A 16,426-nucleotide genomic window follows, 5' to 3' on the forward strand; every position below is an offset into this window, starting at 1 on the left:
TATGCAAAAGAAGTTAATGTGTGTATAAATGTGTATGCCTATTGACACTACCACTCATAATTAAAAATGCTGGCTGGTGAGATTTGGGGGCAGCCTGCAGGACTCAAGCTTGAACTCCAGCAGGAACCTGTGGCCTGCAGGGTACACATACACAAATGCATGGGAAAGGGATGAACCCCATAACTGCCTCATTAAGATTGGCACTTGCAACCTGCAGGTTACACACAAATGTACCCCATGTACCCAATCAACTATCTCACTGGCGTTGGGACCTGTGATCTGCAGGTCACAACACAGATCTGTGAAGCAGGAGAGTTAGCTGCCTGAGCTATCGACTTAGAATTAGAACATGCCGTTTATAGTTTGAAAACCAAATATCCCTGCAGCCTGTGCTTACTCACTCTAGCGCTATCCGGTCAGTGTGTTTGGTGGCGAGGTGGCAGCAAGTTTCATTATCTTTTCTCCCGCGACCTGCTTTGCAAAACTGCAGTCTGCGCTCCCTTTTTGCTCTGTGAGGAGGATTTCCAACATAAGTACTGTGCATGCGGGCATCGCGGCACGGTGTGCGGTCAGTGTGTTTGGTGGCGAGGTGGCAGCAAGTTCCATTATCTTTTCTCCCTGGACCCGCTTTGGAAAACTGCAGTCTGTTTTCCCTTTCGTTCGGTGAGGAGGACTTCCAACGTAAGCACTGCGCAGTCAGTGTGTTTGGTGCTTGGGGGCTTGGAGCGTGGTGCATAGCGCAGGAAGAATGGAGCACAGAGAACTATGAGCAAACCCTGGTTTGCTTTTAACTGTTTAAGCCACTTGTATCTAAACCCCCGACACTGACGTGAGAATCTTGTTTGATACCGATCGCCATCTTCAAACTTATTTGAGTTCTTCTTGTTTTTACTCATAATAGTAGAAATGGGAGTGTGAATGCTATAGTGCAGCTCATAGCCCATTCTACTGTGTCTCTAGCTGCTCGATATACAGATAGGTTGGGAGTGTATCCTACGTTCAGTAGTACATGGCCCTTCCATACTGTTTAAGCTTTGACTGACAGTCCAAGTGCCTGTAAAGGGTGTCCAGCCTAAGGATGGGAAAAAAAGGATTGAATGCCCTTTGTTTCGAATCCAAAAGGACCGAAGAAAAAGGGTTGAATGCCTTTTTATTTATTCATTTGTATATTTTTAAAGTTTAGTATGCATAAAAAGTTTTTTATAAAAAGAAAACAGGGGGTTGGGGGGGAAACCCCCCCATAAAAAAAAGAAAGATTCGACCCTTTTGGTGTCGAAAAAAAGGCATTCGAGACTTTTGTTTTCGATCCTTTGACCTACAACCCCTGTAAAGCAATATACAAATTTCTACTGAGTCTCGGCAGCATTCCTGGAGGATTACTACGTTGACTGAACGCCTACATATACGCAGCATCCTACTTAAAAACTTTATTTATTTTTATTTTTTTATTGAATTGGTTGAATTAAATCAACCTTTCAACTGCTTTTCACAATGTTTAGAAAGCAATACATCAATACAAAACAGAGTAATGTTAAAATAGTCTTAAAAATAAAACTTCACTCAATATCAAAAAATAGGACAGAACTCTATGCAAAATTCAATTCATGAAACATTTGAAAAGGCAGCAAAACAAAAAAGCAAAATCAAATTCATGAGACTTTTGAAAAAGCAGCAGAACAAACGAGCAAGATGGAATTTGCCACACTTATTGGATGGGGATTCAAAAATAAAAAGATCAACATTATTCGGCAAATGCAGAAAGATCATTTCCACTTCCTAAATGCAGGCTTGCCAGAAAACGTACTGCTGCTATTTGTATCGGAAGTTAGGAACTGTTCAATATCACTGACCAACATTGATCCAATTCCAAGCTGCGTAAATATTGGCAGTGTCTTGTGAAATTAATTCTTCTAGCAGCCTCCAATGCCGGACATTGTGTTAGTAAGTGTTTCGAAGATTCGGATATTTTTATATCTCCACAAAAGTGACAGTCATTTTCTTGTACTGATAATAATTTGCGTTTCATTAAAAGGGCTCTGGTTGGCCAGATGTTAAAACTCAATTGTAAGATTGCAGACCAATATTTTACTGATGGTGCTCTATGGAGATATTTTATTGGACACCGCATTTTTTTGGGAGGGAAAAGCTTTAGGTCCCCTTCTACATAGTGCAAGCACAAATAACACGTTTTGATCCAATCCAAGTTGTAAATTTGGATTTTCACCTTATCTGGGTTATTGATCAACATGTCAACCGGCACATCCGCATTGGTCAGGATTGTATAGACAACATTAGTCCAAAGCAAGTTAAACTTATGTCTAGTTGTAAACATGTACATAATTAATTGTTTTAGGATCACATTATTTCCTGTAGATATTAGACATTTCCTTAATATTGAACACAAACGCCAATTATATATAGCTTGGAGGGAAATTAGACCCAACTCATAGCGAAGCCTGGAACATGGAAGGGATAGCGGTAAGTCTAAAACTGTTTTCCAAAATGTTGCCTCCCATTTATCCAATAGGACCAGGCAGGTCTAATCGAAAATGTCCCATACCTATGCATGATTATCCTGGTTTGTGACATTGCTGTGTCCAATTTCTTTTCCATTTGCTCCATATGTGCTTTTGGTTGGCTTGTGCCATCAAATATCATGCCCAGGTTGATGTATTGTGGGACTATATTTAACCTCGTCTGACTTATGGACCATGAACATTTATTGTGACCATTTCTTTTCGGCGAGTACAGAATTATGTGGGTTTTGTTTGTATTAACTTTTAATTCATTGGACACCATATAAGCATTAAGTGCCGTTAGAAGGTTCTGTAGGCCACGCTGAGTTTTTGAAATGAGTATCATATTGTAAGCGTACATTAGACTGTTTACTTGTTGATTGTGCATTTTTGGCAAGTCGGATATCACCTTTTGAAAAATGTTTCTCGTATCATGGATGAAATAGATGAAAATAGAAGATGCTAATAAACAACCTTGTTTCAGCCCACGGGCTGTTGGTATGGGAGATGATAGAACCCCACCCAAAGACAGACGAACACGAATCGAGGTGTCTGAGTGCAAGGCAAGGATAATTTCAAACAAAGTTGATGGACAATGATCACGCCTCAGCTTATCAAAAAGGAGCACCCGTGAGACAGAGTCAAACACAGAGTGCAAGTCAACAAAAGCTAGTTACAATGCTTGCTTAGTGTCTTGACAATGAGCTTTAATAGCATTTAGGGCTATTGAGTTAATCTGAGTGCCCATCCCCGCAATGAACCCTATCTGCTGTGGATCTCGCAGATTGTTCATCAGGGTCCACTTATTAAAGTCGTGCAGTACCATTTTCGAAAAAATCTTCCCTGACAAATCTAAAAGCACAATTGGGGGATAGTTCTGTGCCAGAGTTCTATCACCCGTTTTAAAAATTGGAATGATGACTGAGGATTGCCACGATGAAGGAATAGATCGTGAGGTCACCACTGTCTGAAAAATGCAGTATAAAATACGAGCCCACTCAACTGGATTGATTTTAAGTGTAGCATTTGAGATACCATCCGGACCGTCCGCCCTTGATGAGCTGGCCTTTTCGATGATTTCTTCAATATCAGTTATCGTGAATTCGAGATACCACCTGGCAGCTCGCGCTTGCAAATATTTCAATTTATCGAATTTGGTGTCAGCATAAAGAGCAGAATAGTAAGCAACCCACCGATGTTCGGTTACCGCATTAAACTGCGCATCCGCTTGTCTGTTGCTCAAGTGATTTCCAAGAAGATGCCAAGTCTCCGCTGAATTCTTATCACTGATTGCGTTTGCCATTTGTTCACTATCACGTTGAAACATGATTGATTTATTACTTTGTTTCCAGTTTTTGTACCAGGTTTTGGCAGATTTTAAATCTTGCCAGCAGCTACTGTTTTAAGTGATGCGAGAATCGCTCGTTTTAACTGCCTAAATTCTTTCCGTTTTTCCATGATTGCTTGATCAAAGACATGTCTATGTTTTATGTGAGCCTTGCTTGGTATGGGGATTGTGTATACAAAAGGCACTAGGATCTCTGTATATTTAACCCCAGAATTTGCCATGTCTCGATGAACCAAGCGCTCAAACTCAAGAACCTTGGTATTGGACCATTTGAATCTATTCCTTGCACTCTTGACCCCGAAACCACTGTTCACTGTTACTTCTCTGGGTATTAATCCATTCCATGAAATCGAGAGGGCAAGCAGCTTATGATCACTATGTGGTTGGGCAATAATGTCTAGCTCTTGTGCTTGTCTAATCAGACTATGATCAACATAGATGTAGTCAATAGAGCTAGTATTACTGTTGCGAAACCACAGTTTTGTGCTGGTATATCACCCACAGCTGCCCCATTAACCATTTGGAGGTGCCTTTCTGCCATAATATTCTGCCAAGATACAGCTTCTTGGGTTTGACACTTTGGATTGCAGCAGTCCAAATTCAAGTCTCCCATAAGGATGGTGTGGGAGGTACTGGCAGATATATTAATCAACTCTAGTAGTCCACTCAAACCACCATAAAATGCTTTATCTGTCCAAGCAATTGAGCCTCTGTATACATTTAAGACGGCTATTGACTGCTCTGCAATTGTGACTTTAACTAGTTGGAGGTGAATATTTTCAGACGCCCAGGGCATGATGGTCAGCCCTATTTCACAGTTGACAGCCACAAAAAGGCCGAAGAGGGTCTACCTCTGGTTACCAAAGCTGGTGAGAGAACAACATCAGAACCATCCCACATTGGGGAAGAAGATAACCATGTTTCTTGTAAGGCCAAAATATGGAAGTGCAAGGGCAAGTTTTTAATAGAGATTTGGAGGTGTGCGTCCCCTCTCGTATTCCAACTGGCAATGTTAAGAACCTGTTTATTTTCTGTTGCTAATGGTTAATTTCTTGAGGTGAATTGCGTTCCAACATTACCTGTGTTGTTTACCTGCGCGCTTTGATATATGTTGGGTTTAGGAATTTGGCCCTTGATCGGATGTGATGTATATTTTGGGTCCTGTGCCAACAAAAAGCCCATCTCAAACAGAGACATTTTCACCTGCCAAATGGTATTCGCCACCACCCCTGACGGGCTCCATAGTCTGACAATGGAACATGACACATCAGATATAAACTCAATCTGATCTATGTCTCTTGAAGTGACGTCTTGTAGCTCAGCAACATCTCTAAAAATGTTTAGAATGCTACTTCTGTTAAGATCATATGTCGGAAAGTTCTCTTCTCTACATTTTAGAATGAAAGAAAAGAACGAGGAATTCAGCACCTGTGGGTGTATTTATGAATTGCAGATCACTACTCAAGCTATTCATACGTGTCTTGCCTAAAGTTATGTGCCGTGTATGCTGCATCAGCCCTTCATTCATGTGTGTCTCTGACATTTTATTTTTTAGAGTGGTGTCATTGCACTCAAAGAGAGTGTTAGAGGTATCTGATAACTGAGCTTGAGGCGCCAGGATTATTTTTTGATCATTTAGGCGAGGAAGTCGTTCCAACAGATAAGCGTCTATGGCCTGTTTTAATTGGGCTACAGCCACTTAGCTCTGATCTTTAAATGGAAGAGAAGGCAGAGGTGGAATAGGCTTGAAGATAACACTTTTCTCACAAGGGACAGTATTGGCGAATCCATGGTTACAAGATTCTGTTTGTGCGATAGTCTCAACCAGAGTATCCAGGGGAGATATTCAAGTGTGTGTTTTTGTTTGATTGCATCCAATACTAACTTGGACTCGTTTTCCAGGTCAATAATGGGAGAAGGGACCCTTGGAGATGGTTTCATAGCATCTGCCACAATTATGTGGCCTGGCAGCTGACTAAGTTCAGATTGAGCCATAGGGACAGAGCCTTCTATCGCGTTGAAGAAGGCATTGAGAGTGCTTTTGACCCCTCTTCGAGCAGGCAGGTTCTTGGATTTTTTCATAATTGACAAATGTTTTTGAACCTGTTGTCGAAAGTTGTCTTTTGCCCCTAGTGCCTAAAACGTGCCGCGCCAGCGGGGCGGGGTCATTGGACTCTACTTCTCCGATAGGTGAGCCTTCAGATATAAATTGGGGTGCGCTCACATGCAAACCATCATTACCCAAGGCATCCTCAATCGGACGGATGACATTGATGAAATCTGGTAAGTGGGCAGTTACATTAGGAATAGCTGGACAGGAGATGTCAGTATTTTGTGGGGGGGGGCATGCATAGAATGTACTTGGTCACACATATTACCACAAATGATAACTGAGTCTTCCATATCGGGAGGATGCATAGAGGGTGGTAGATATGCCGCCATGGGCAACAGATGTTGACTTTGGGTCCATAGCACAATCTCCTTCAATTGTGTGGATTGTTTGTTCAGTTTGTCATACATAAGTTCAGTTAATTTGTGTAAGCTTAGGACCGAGGTATTTATGGCAGTAAGAGCCAGTTACGTCATATTGGAGGTTACAGGAGGGAAAACACAAGGTTGTTGATTCATAGCCCGCGGTGTGGGAAGTGCAAAGGAGGCGATGGAAAAGTCTGCCTGCGTTGAAGAGGAGTCATGATGCACTTCCCCAACAGGGGGTTCGATGCCCTTCACTGCGCATTGGGATAGGCGATTCACACTGGCTTGCATATATTGATATGCCAGTGTTGTCTTCGCCCGAACTTAAAGATGCAATGGGTGAGATACTTGGTAAAGAGTTATTACTATATTTTCATTTGACATTTCTGGCTTTTAGAGAGGCTAGAATGGTTTGATCCAAAATGTTATTTTTTATATGAGCGCACGGCACAGACAGGCTGATGTTCGCCTGTGCCATAGGTGCAGGCGAAGTGGAAAAAAGTAGCCTGATGTCTGTCTAAAACAACTTGTGGAGGGGTACAAACAAACAATGCGATTAGTAACAGTATCAGTAACAGTGTCACCAACGTAGGCAGGTCCACTAACGTAACGCATGGCTCCCATCACCTGTAGCACGTTGATAGCAGGCTCCTGGAAAATCAGTCCATGGAGCAAAAGTTCAGCAAAGGCAGAAAGGCAGTCCTTCTGAGTGGCAAAGCGGAACTTAGACGTGAACTTGCTCATGCACGCGAGCTGTGCGCGTGCGGGCCCAATTTATGCAAGCCGAAACCCTCGCAGTTTCCTGGGTGGGTCTAATGTGACTGTCAATCACAGTCAACGCGGATTGTCCACTGTAACACGTTGATAGCAGGCTCCTGGAAAATCAGTCCAACAAGCAAATGTTCAGCAAAGGCAGTGCTTCTGAGCGGCAAAGCAGAACTTGCTTGTGCGCTAAAGACTTTCGTAAAACCATTTGCTTGGAACATGCCAAGCAAAGCTATGATGAAAACCAGGTTCCAGAACTCCTGGAATGGTAAAATATGTGAAAAACCGCCACCAAAAAGAGGTGTCACTTATAAATCTGGAAATTGTGCTGATCCATCTCTCATGCACTGGGGTAACGGGGGCCAACGCAGCTCCCGCAGCACAGGGGCCCCACCACCACATGTCCTGGGAGGGGGCCCCACGTGGAGAAAAAAAAAGAAAAATCCATTTTTTTCACAACAAAAATATTTTTTTTCTTTTTGATTTCACTTTGCATTCATAAATAAATTATTTCTGTAAAAGAAACAATTTCTTTATGAAGGCAGAGTGACTACAAAAAGAAACTTTCTTTTTGAAGTCTGAGGGATCCCCCCACCCCATGCAATGGAAGACCCTAGGCTGGAGGCCTCCATGTCATGGGCTGGGGAAGCCCTATAACTTCAAAGAGAAACAGTGGGCCTCATTACATGTTTGGCAGCCGCCTTGCAGATAAAACCGGCAAGCTGCTGCCAAACTTGCAATGTTTTCCAGCACCAGCGAATGGCAATTACCGGGTCATTACGGCCCAGCTGGACCCGGTAATTGCCCATTCGCGGGCACAGGAATGCATTACTCCCCATTCCCATTTGAGAGAATGGTGCCAGTGCATCCGACATGCTCTGCTCTCAGGTGCCAGACAGACCTGGCAGCCGTAATGGCACCCGCGAGCAGAACTCGTAGTTTGCTGGTCCGGGAACTTTGGTACCTTTCCCGGACTGACAAACTTGTAATGAAACCCAGTTTCTTTTCGTAGTCACTCTGCATTCCTAAGGAAATGATTTCCCTTATGGTTTGGTCTTTAACGGAAAAAAATTCTTTATGAAGTCAAAGTGACTTCAAAAAGAAACAATTTCTTTTTGAAGTAATAGGGCTTCCCTCAAAGCCATGATGGGTGTGTGTGTGAGTGTATGGTGAAAGGGTACAAACTTAAATGTATGGGTGACTGCCTTGGTGTGCCTGCATGGTGAAATGGTGCACACTTAAATGTATAGGTGGCTGCCTGTGTGAGTGTATGGCAAAAGGGTGCACACTTCTGTATGGTAAAAGGGTGCACACTTAAATGTATTGGTGGCTGCCTGGGTGTGCCTGTACGGTGAAAGAGTGCACACTTAAGTGTATGGATGGCTGGTTGTGCATGTGTTTATATGGTGAATGGTGTGTCCGCTTGCATTCAGGGGTGCAACAAAACCTACATTTTGGAGGGCTAATCCTTTAAATGTTGGCAGAGGTGCTAACTTCACGGGCGGTGCGGGAGGGTCAAACCTATTTGTGTGGGGGCATCTAATTTCTTTACGCATTTTAATGAGACTATTCTAGTGCAGCTTCAATGTTACAAGCAGTTAACGCTCTCCTTTAAGGTTGAAAGCTCCCACTTATGGACTGATGCGAGAAATGAGTGGTCTCCTGTTCCCTCTCTACCCTTCCAATCACTCCCCTGGCATGCAAGTACTAAACCCACAACACAATTTCAATTGCCTAAAAAATTAGGCATTTGAATGCAGGTACTAACAGTGAAATGCTTTATGCTAGTAATTGCTGGGCTCTTGTTTACAGCGAAACCCAGGTGCTGTTTAACATCTTTGTCCTGTTCTGTTCGGCAACTGCTCTGAGGGTCAGCCAGGTCGAGTCAACATAGCCCAACATTTCGAGGGGTGGGGGATGGAGTGCTGAATCCCAGTCAACTCAATGGTGTTGCACCACTACTTGTGTTTAATGCCTTGATTACTTATTGGTAATCTTCATTACTCCTAGCCCTATTCATCCCCATCCCAGTACTTGGGTATGAGGCACTCTGCCTCATACCCAAGTACTGGGATGAGGTAGAGGCACTCCTAGTCCCACTCTTCCTCATCCCAGTACTTACCTATGAGTCAAGGAGCCTCATACGTAAGATCTGGGACAAGGAAGAGGGACGTGGAGGTAATTATGGGCCAAGGAGCTGATTTTGGTGGTTGGGGTAGGGGTGGGAGGGAGAGGGTATGTGTGTGAGGAGGCGTGACTGTGCAAAACATCATAATGGTTGTCCTTGTCCAGGCTAAGCAGGCATGATATGTGGTATTAGTGGCTAGAGAGGCATTTTGGTGCAGCCAATCTAGTCATTCCTCAGTTTGGTATTACTTTTTTTTTTTTTTTATAACTGGCCATTTCTGATAAAGCAGTCCTGCTAAGTGTAATTACCTGGCTAGAATGGCATTTGGGTGCTGCCAGACTAGTCGTTTCTACTGCGACATTGTATATTTTTCTGGGCATCTGTGATAAAATGATATGATATAAGTCATTTATAACACGCCTGTACAAAAGTGTGGTGTCCGGTCAAAGGTTTGAATACAAAAGGTTTGAATGCAATAGGGTCGAGTCAATAGGACCGAAAACAAAAGGTTCGAATTTCTTTTTTATTATTTTTTTTTTGGGGGGGTTTCCATATAGGTAAAAAAAGTGGTTTTTACCACAAAAACGGTGGTTGGGGGGACCCCCCAAAAAAATAAAAACATTAAAAAAATGTTTTTCAAAACTTTTGTTTTCAGTCCTTTTGATTCAATCCTATTGTATTTCGAACCTTTTGATTCGAACCTTTGACATATAACCCAAAAGTGTTTCTAAGCGCAACAAGACAAGAGAGAAGCTAGAGGGAGCACAAGACAAACAATTTTACTAGGCCTTGTGTCATTCAGATCATGCAGGTGTGAGAATGAGAAGTGGAAGGGGAAAGGGAGGAGGGAAGTGCAAGGAAGAAGGGAGGGGAAAACAGGGCAGTAATGCTCTGAATAAGTGCAGCCAGGGCAGTGCGGCTCTGGGTAGGGCAAGGAGAACAAGAGACTGTAGGGTTACAGTTACAGCCCCTAAGTGTGTGGTAGGCCCAGAGGCAGTGCAGGGATGACTGATCAAGAATGAGCCTGGTACCCAGTGAGACTCTGAGGGTAGCCAAGCAACCAGTCGGTACAGCAGACAGGTAGGTCAGGGAGGCCAGCAGGGGAAGGGGAGAGAGTAAGCAGAGGAGAAGAGGAAAGTTTTGAGCTACTTCTGAATCTTCAGGTGGTCCAGCTCAAGTTTGAGAGGGGCAGGGAGGCCTTTCCAGAGGGATGCACCTGCATAGGAGAGAGATCTACCCCCCCCACTCTCTGCCTGGGATAGCGTCTAACCCTTAGAGAGTTGGAGGTAGCTGAGCAAAGGGCTTGAAAAGGAAGGTATTTTGGAAGAGAGGGTTGGATGTAGTGTGGGCCCAGGCAATCAGAGCATTGGTCACTGCCGAGTGACATTCCTTCAAACCCGCAGACAGCACGACTCTCTCTGGACATTACAGAAATAGAGAGTCTGATGCAAAACCTCGAAAAAAGAAGAGCAGTGTTCGGCAAATTACATGAGACAAAGAAGCTAAACACACATATCTCATCCAAATTAAATCCTCCTGCCTCTATTGGGAGGCCAAAAAACGGGCCCCAGTATACAACAGATGAAAAAACAAGCACCCCACCATTCCTTGGAGAAACACCCAAAACATCATGGGACAATATCCAAGAGACGGAGGAATGAGACGAAGATGGAATACATAGCAAATGCATGTGTGATGCAGCACCCCATTGTCACCAACCTCATATCCCAACCACAATGCTTGATCTTCGAAACATGCTGATTGCGACTACCTCACAGTCACTTACACCATTTGTGAAAATACAAGAAACAAATGTGGACACATTGAAGGATCAGGCAACCTTGCTCATCTTAATTCACTCTAAACAAATTCATATTGAAAATGTCATGAATACAATTCTAGAGCAACCTAATATGGAAACTGAAGCAAGTAAGACGTGGCAAACATGTCTAGCAGATCTGGCCAGAAATTATCAAGCAGACAAAATGCACATGACCAACAAACTCATCACCATGATCACCATGATGACTAGGATTAACACTCAAGCACCCTGTCCACATTTACTGATAACTAAACAGAAGGATGGAAACCAACAAACTACCAAAGAAAGGTTGGGCCCTATAAGCTTGCCATCTAATGCAAACACAGAGTGCTCAAATTAAGTTCGTAGTAGGGCCACCAAAGTCATACCATTGGTAGTAAATTTGATTGATCTCAACAATGAAATGAGTACGGTGAAAGAACCACTAATACCGTCATCAACCTTAGAATCGCAGATAGACAGTCAGGAATGCGAGAGAGAGGAGAGGAGTCTGAGGGGAGTCTGATTGAAAGCTGAGTGTCATCTGCATAAGAGGAGAAGGTAGAGATCAGGTGGGCCAAAGAGGCCAAGAAGAGGTTGAAAATCCAGGGTGAGAGGATGGAACCCTGGGGAACGCTACAGGTATAGAGAAATGTGGCGGAGAGAAAGTTGCAGCTGGGAGGGACATTCCACGAGTAAGTAAGTCAGCCACTCAAGGGCCTGATCCGTGATGCCCAGGTTCTAATGGAGTCGATTGTTCAGGATAGCGTGGTTGACCGTGTCGAAAGCAGAGGAAATATCAAGGAGCATGAGGACAGAAGGAATGCTGTAATCAAGGTGAGAGAGCAGTTCTACACGGGTGTACAGGAGAACATTTTCCGTGGCTCCGGCAGCTCTGAAGCCAGACTGATGTTCATGGAGACAACCAACAGATTCAGTGCGGAGAGTAAGCTGGAAGATGGACATTTTTCTCCAACAGTTTGCCCAGGTAAGGGGTGATAGAGTTTGTCAGGCAGGCAGAAAAGGCAGGCGGCTTCTTGAGGAGTGGGTGCACAAGAGAGTGCTTAAGAGGAGAGGGGAACATTCCACTGGTGAAAGAGTGATTGCAGAAATTGGCCAAGGCTGGAGCGAGGGTGTCAATATGGTCCTTGATGGTTCTAGAGGAGCACGGGCGCACCTGTTTGGACAACACTTACATAGATCGGACTTGTCTAGAAACCTCATCAGGTGTTGTCAGAGAGAAAGATGAGAAAGGAGGAAGGGAAGTAGAGATGGCTAATGGGGGGCCAAGAGTGGAAGAGGGAGAGGAAGAGGAGATTAGGAACAGGATGTCCTGAGTTTTAGTGGAGAAGTGAGAGAACAGAGTCATAAAGAGGGCCTGGGCGGGAACAGGAGAGGTAAAGACTGCAACATTATTGACCAGTTACTTTCAGATTTTAAAGAGTTTGGCCGTGTTGTTAGAGGCCATAGAGACACAGACTTGAATGTGTGTTCTCTTCTTGATGAGTGTTATTGCTTCGACTGGCATTTTGGTGCAACCAGTCTAGTTATGTCTAAATGTGGCCTGGCATGCTTTACTGTAATGTTAATATATGTCTACACTGGTCTACATTGTGCAGCCAGTTGGACATGTTTTCATTGTGGCATGGCATTTTTAATAGCAAAGCATTAATGTTCCTGTGTATTGCTGGTGACTTGCATGTATTGGATTGGTGTTACCCTACAAAACCATTGAAAACACTCTGGATTTTTAGCCAATTTTTCTCAGAAAGTGTGCTGCATATTGCATTAAAAACACATATTTATGTCTTTCTCCTAGTGTAGTGTATGGCATACCCCTTCAACAGCACATTTGTGCGTATTGCACAAGTGTGATAATCTAGGCCGGCCCAGAGTGTGGCGCGACCAGTGATTTGTTGTTTATTTGGGGGGTCCCCTCAGCATGGCTCGCAGGGGGGTCCCACATTTTGTGTTACGCCACTGCTCGCATGTCCACCCGCTCTGATATAACGAGCTGTTGTAACGTCCATGATAAAGCACCCGAGGTGGGACTAATTACAGCCTTCTACCAACCAACAACTACACTTGTGAACTGTGTAGAAACACAAGAAGTTGCCCAAACGCTTACACCACTGTTTGAAGTCTCAATACTGCCAGGTGTGCTACAACGTTCTCTAATGCACAGGTTAAATCTACCAGTCCTACTCTTGTAACTAAGGCAGATCTTCACGCAAATAACAATGCCTTAGCTGACATCTGGAGAGCCCTGTCACACAATTTGATACTGCACCCGATAGACTCGATGTCACTCTTCAAAATAGTCTGTCTACTCAACAATTGTCCATATCACCTAATCTCTGTCCAAGTTCTAATAGGAGATCCACGGATGCTTCTGAATACCCCACAATAACTCCCAACAACAATGATTCTGCCTCAAGCAATAATGTAGACAGAACCAAAGGTGTTCTACAATTTGCAGTTCAAAAATTATGTTAAAACTAAGTGGCATCATACTTGAGGAAGTGAAAACCCATGGAACAATTCTTAAAGTGCTAAACCTGAGAAAACAACAAGTAACGCTTGACTCTAAACGCTTGGTCCATGATGTGGTACCGATTTATCTTGTTTCTGAAAATGTTGATTGATTGTGAGCTAAGGTCTACTACTATGATCATAGAGATAGGCGAAGAGGATGCTACAGCTTTATCCATGTACAGAACCCGTAAAGAGAGACACCATGCAAAATGTGCCAGATTATGTAAACAAGCTACTAAGAAAGAATTAGCTTTTGCCAACCAAACAAAATCTGCTGACCTTCTTAATTTAACTTCCATTTTACCCGAACAGGTAACAGTAGTCAAAAATGTTATGAATCCCAAGAAGAAATGCCTGAAAGGTCAGGGTGCTACTGGTACTTTGACCAGCTGGTTGTTGATTGATGATCCCCCTGTAGGACCAAATGAAGATGCAACACTGTTACCTCAACCTATTGCCGAAAAAGGTGAATTGACATGTTTATTGGCAGAGCATGCCCTTATGGCCTCTAGAGACATGTGTCAAGCCAATCCATTGCAATCCCAGTCACCAAGTGCCCTCCATCCTGCCTTCCTCCTATAGGGAAATAAAAACATTCACACTGAGTAGAGGTCCGACAACATTTACTGATGCCCATACCAATAGATCTGATCTTCTTAATGTGTGTAGTAGAATACCTGCATTATGTGTACTGTCCTCTGCTGATTTTAGCTTTGTTGAACCCGTGAAAGTCAATGGTGGTAATTATGTCTGTGTGCACTGTTCATCTGCTGAAGTGACCTCGCTTATTCGTAACCATCAGTCATCAATTCAAGATTTGGGAAATGTCATTGATTGCCCCTCCCATTTTCCTACATCCCCAGTAATTATCACCTCCCCAGCGGCGGCTTCATCGTTAATAGCTGAGGTAGCAGGTAGGATGGTAGATATTGCCAACAAGGTTGTCCTCGAGGATGCCACAGGTTGGGCTTGGTTTAGAAAGTTTCTGGTGTGCCAATTGGTTGAATCAAAATTAACTTTAAAGATTGCCAGTTGGAACACCAGGGGGTTTTCCCATTTTCTCGACGCTAAAAGATTGCTGCCCCTAATATCTGAATTTGATGTATTCTTTATGCAAGAAACATGGCTTTGTTCAAAGATCCAATTGGAAGTTTATACATTGGTCCAACAACTTGCAACCAAAGGTGCTCGTGGTCGTCTGTTTGGCAGCTTGATTATTGGTGTGAAACACACTGTTCCTCTAGTCAACACAAATACAATTATAAACTCTGATAACAGTCTTGCCATAAACATTTTTGTGAAAGTTGAAAGCTGCATGGCCGCATCCTGCTCATCAATGTATATGTCTCTCCTGAAGTAGATGGCCCAGAGGATATATTTATTGATACGATTTGTTCAACTTGAATGACTACTCAAAGCCATGATTTTACATTGATAGGTGGTGATCTCAACGTAGCATGTAGAGACCATGTCCATGGCCCCAATTATGAAAATGTTAAGTCAAAGAGTTGTACAGATGGAATCCTGTGATACTGACTTTAGCAACCATAATATCTTGATACTTACCTTAAACATGCACACGGAATATGAAAAAATGACAGCCCTGGTTGATCCTAAAGTCAATAAGCGGGGTAACAGGATATGCTGGTCAGCTAAAAACCTAAGTAAGGCTACTATACATATTAATGCTCTGGTCCTAGATGAAGCTGACTATTGGGCTGGATGCAATGTAGAATATATTGTTGATTGGAAACCCTTGCACATGAAATGGGGAAAGTAGGTAGCCAACACTTTGCAAATAGCGACAATAAACACAAACATGCTTTTGATACCGAAGTATGCGATGCAAAGCGATTAATGCAGCGCCAAATTAGGCGTGCATGGATGGAACTGGATTGTAAATGGTTGTGTGAAGCAAAAGTTAAGCCTATAAAAAAAGAGTTTACGAACTGGCTAAGAAGGCGAAGACATTCTGTCCTCAATGAGCAGTGGCAATCTATGTTCTCCTTACCTTGTAGTGGGAAGCTTAGATCTATTTGTCAAACGCTAGCCAGAGCCAAGGGAGACTCCTGATGCACGACGGGAACCCAATACCAGAGTATAGCTGCAAGGAATATGTTTTGCAAAATGTTGTGTCCACAGAGGAGTCGGTCTTTGAATATGATTATGAGGGGAGTTGGTTATCACCACCTAGTAATAATGAAGTCCATAAGGCGATTGCACATCTGAAGAGTTTGCGACCATCTGGAGCAAAAGGGCTGGATAACGCTGGCCTTAAATCCGATCCTGAGGCATGGGCAAAAGCATTGTATGTCCTATTTTGTAAGGTATGCTCAGACAAATCTATTCCTCCCTCATGGAAGTTGTCTATTCTATTGCCTATTCACAAAAAAGGTGATAGATTATGTCCTGCAAATTACCGACTCCTATCCTTGCTAGATGTCACAGGTAAATTGTTCACGATCTTTGTATTAAAAGCGCACCAGACCAAGGTCAAAGAAAATAACATATTACATTACACCCAAACCGGTTTGCGACGTGGTTCTGGGACCACACACTATATCAGGTCATTAGATGCATTCATGTATGAAGCTGCACAAAAGAGAAAACCAGATCTCTACATAATCTGGGTGGATTTCAGTGCTGCATTCGATTCTGTTAATCGAGTCATTCTACGGAAGGCGCTGTGATCCTGGGGCTGCCCTGAAAGACTATTATCAATTATCATACATCTATATTCTGGTAATAGTGTACGAGTGTAACCCGAAAACACAGGTACAGTGACATCTCCCATACAGGTGAACAAAGGGTTAGACAAGGTTGTATCCTGGCTGCCCTCCTGTTCAATCTGTACATCG

The sequence above is a fragment of the Ambystoma mexicanum genome, chromosome 11, assembly GCF_040938575.1.
Source record: "Ambystoma mexicanum isolate Mex_15411 chromosome 11, UKY_AmexF1_1, whole genome shotgun sequence".
Classification (NCBI taxonomy): Eukaryota; Metazoa; Chordata; class Amphibia; order Caudata; family Ambystomatidae; genus Ambystoma; species Ambystoma mexicanum.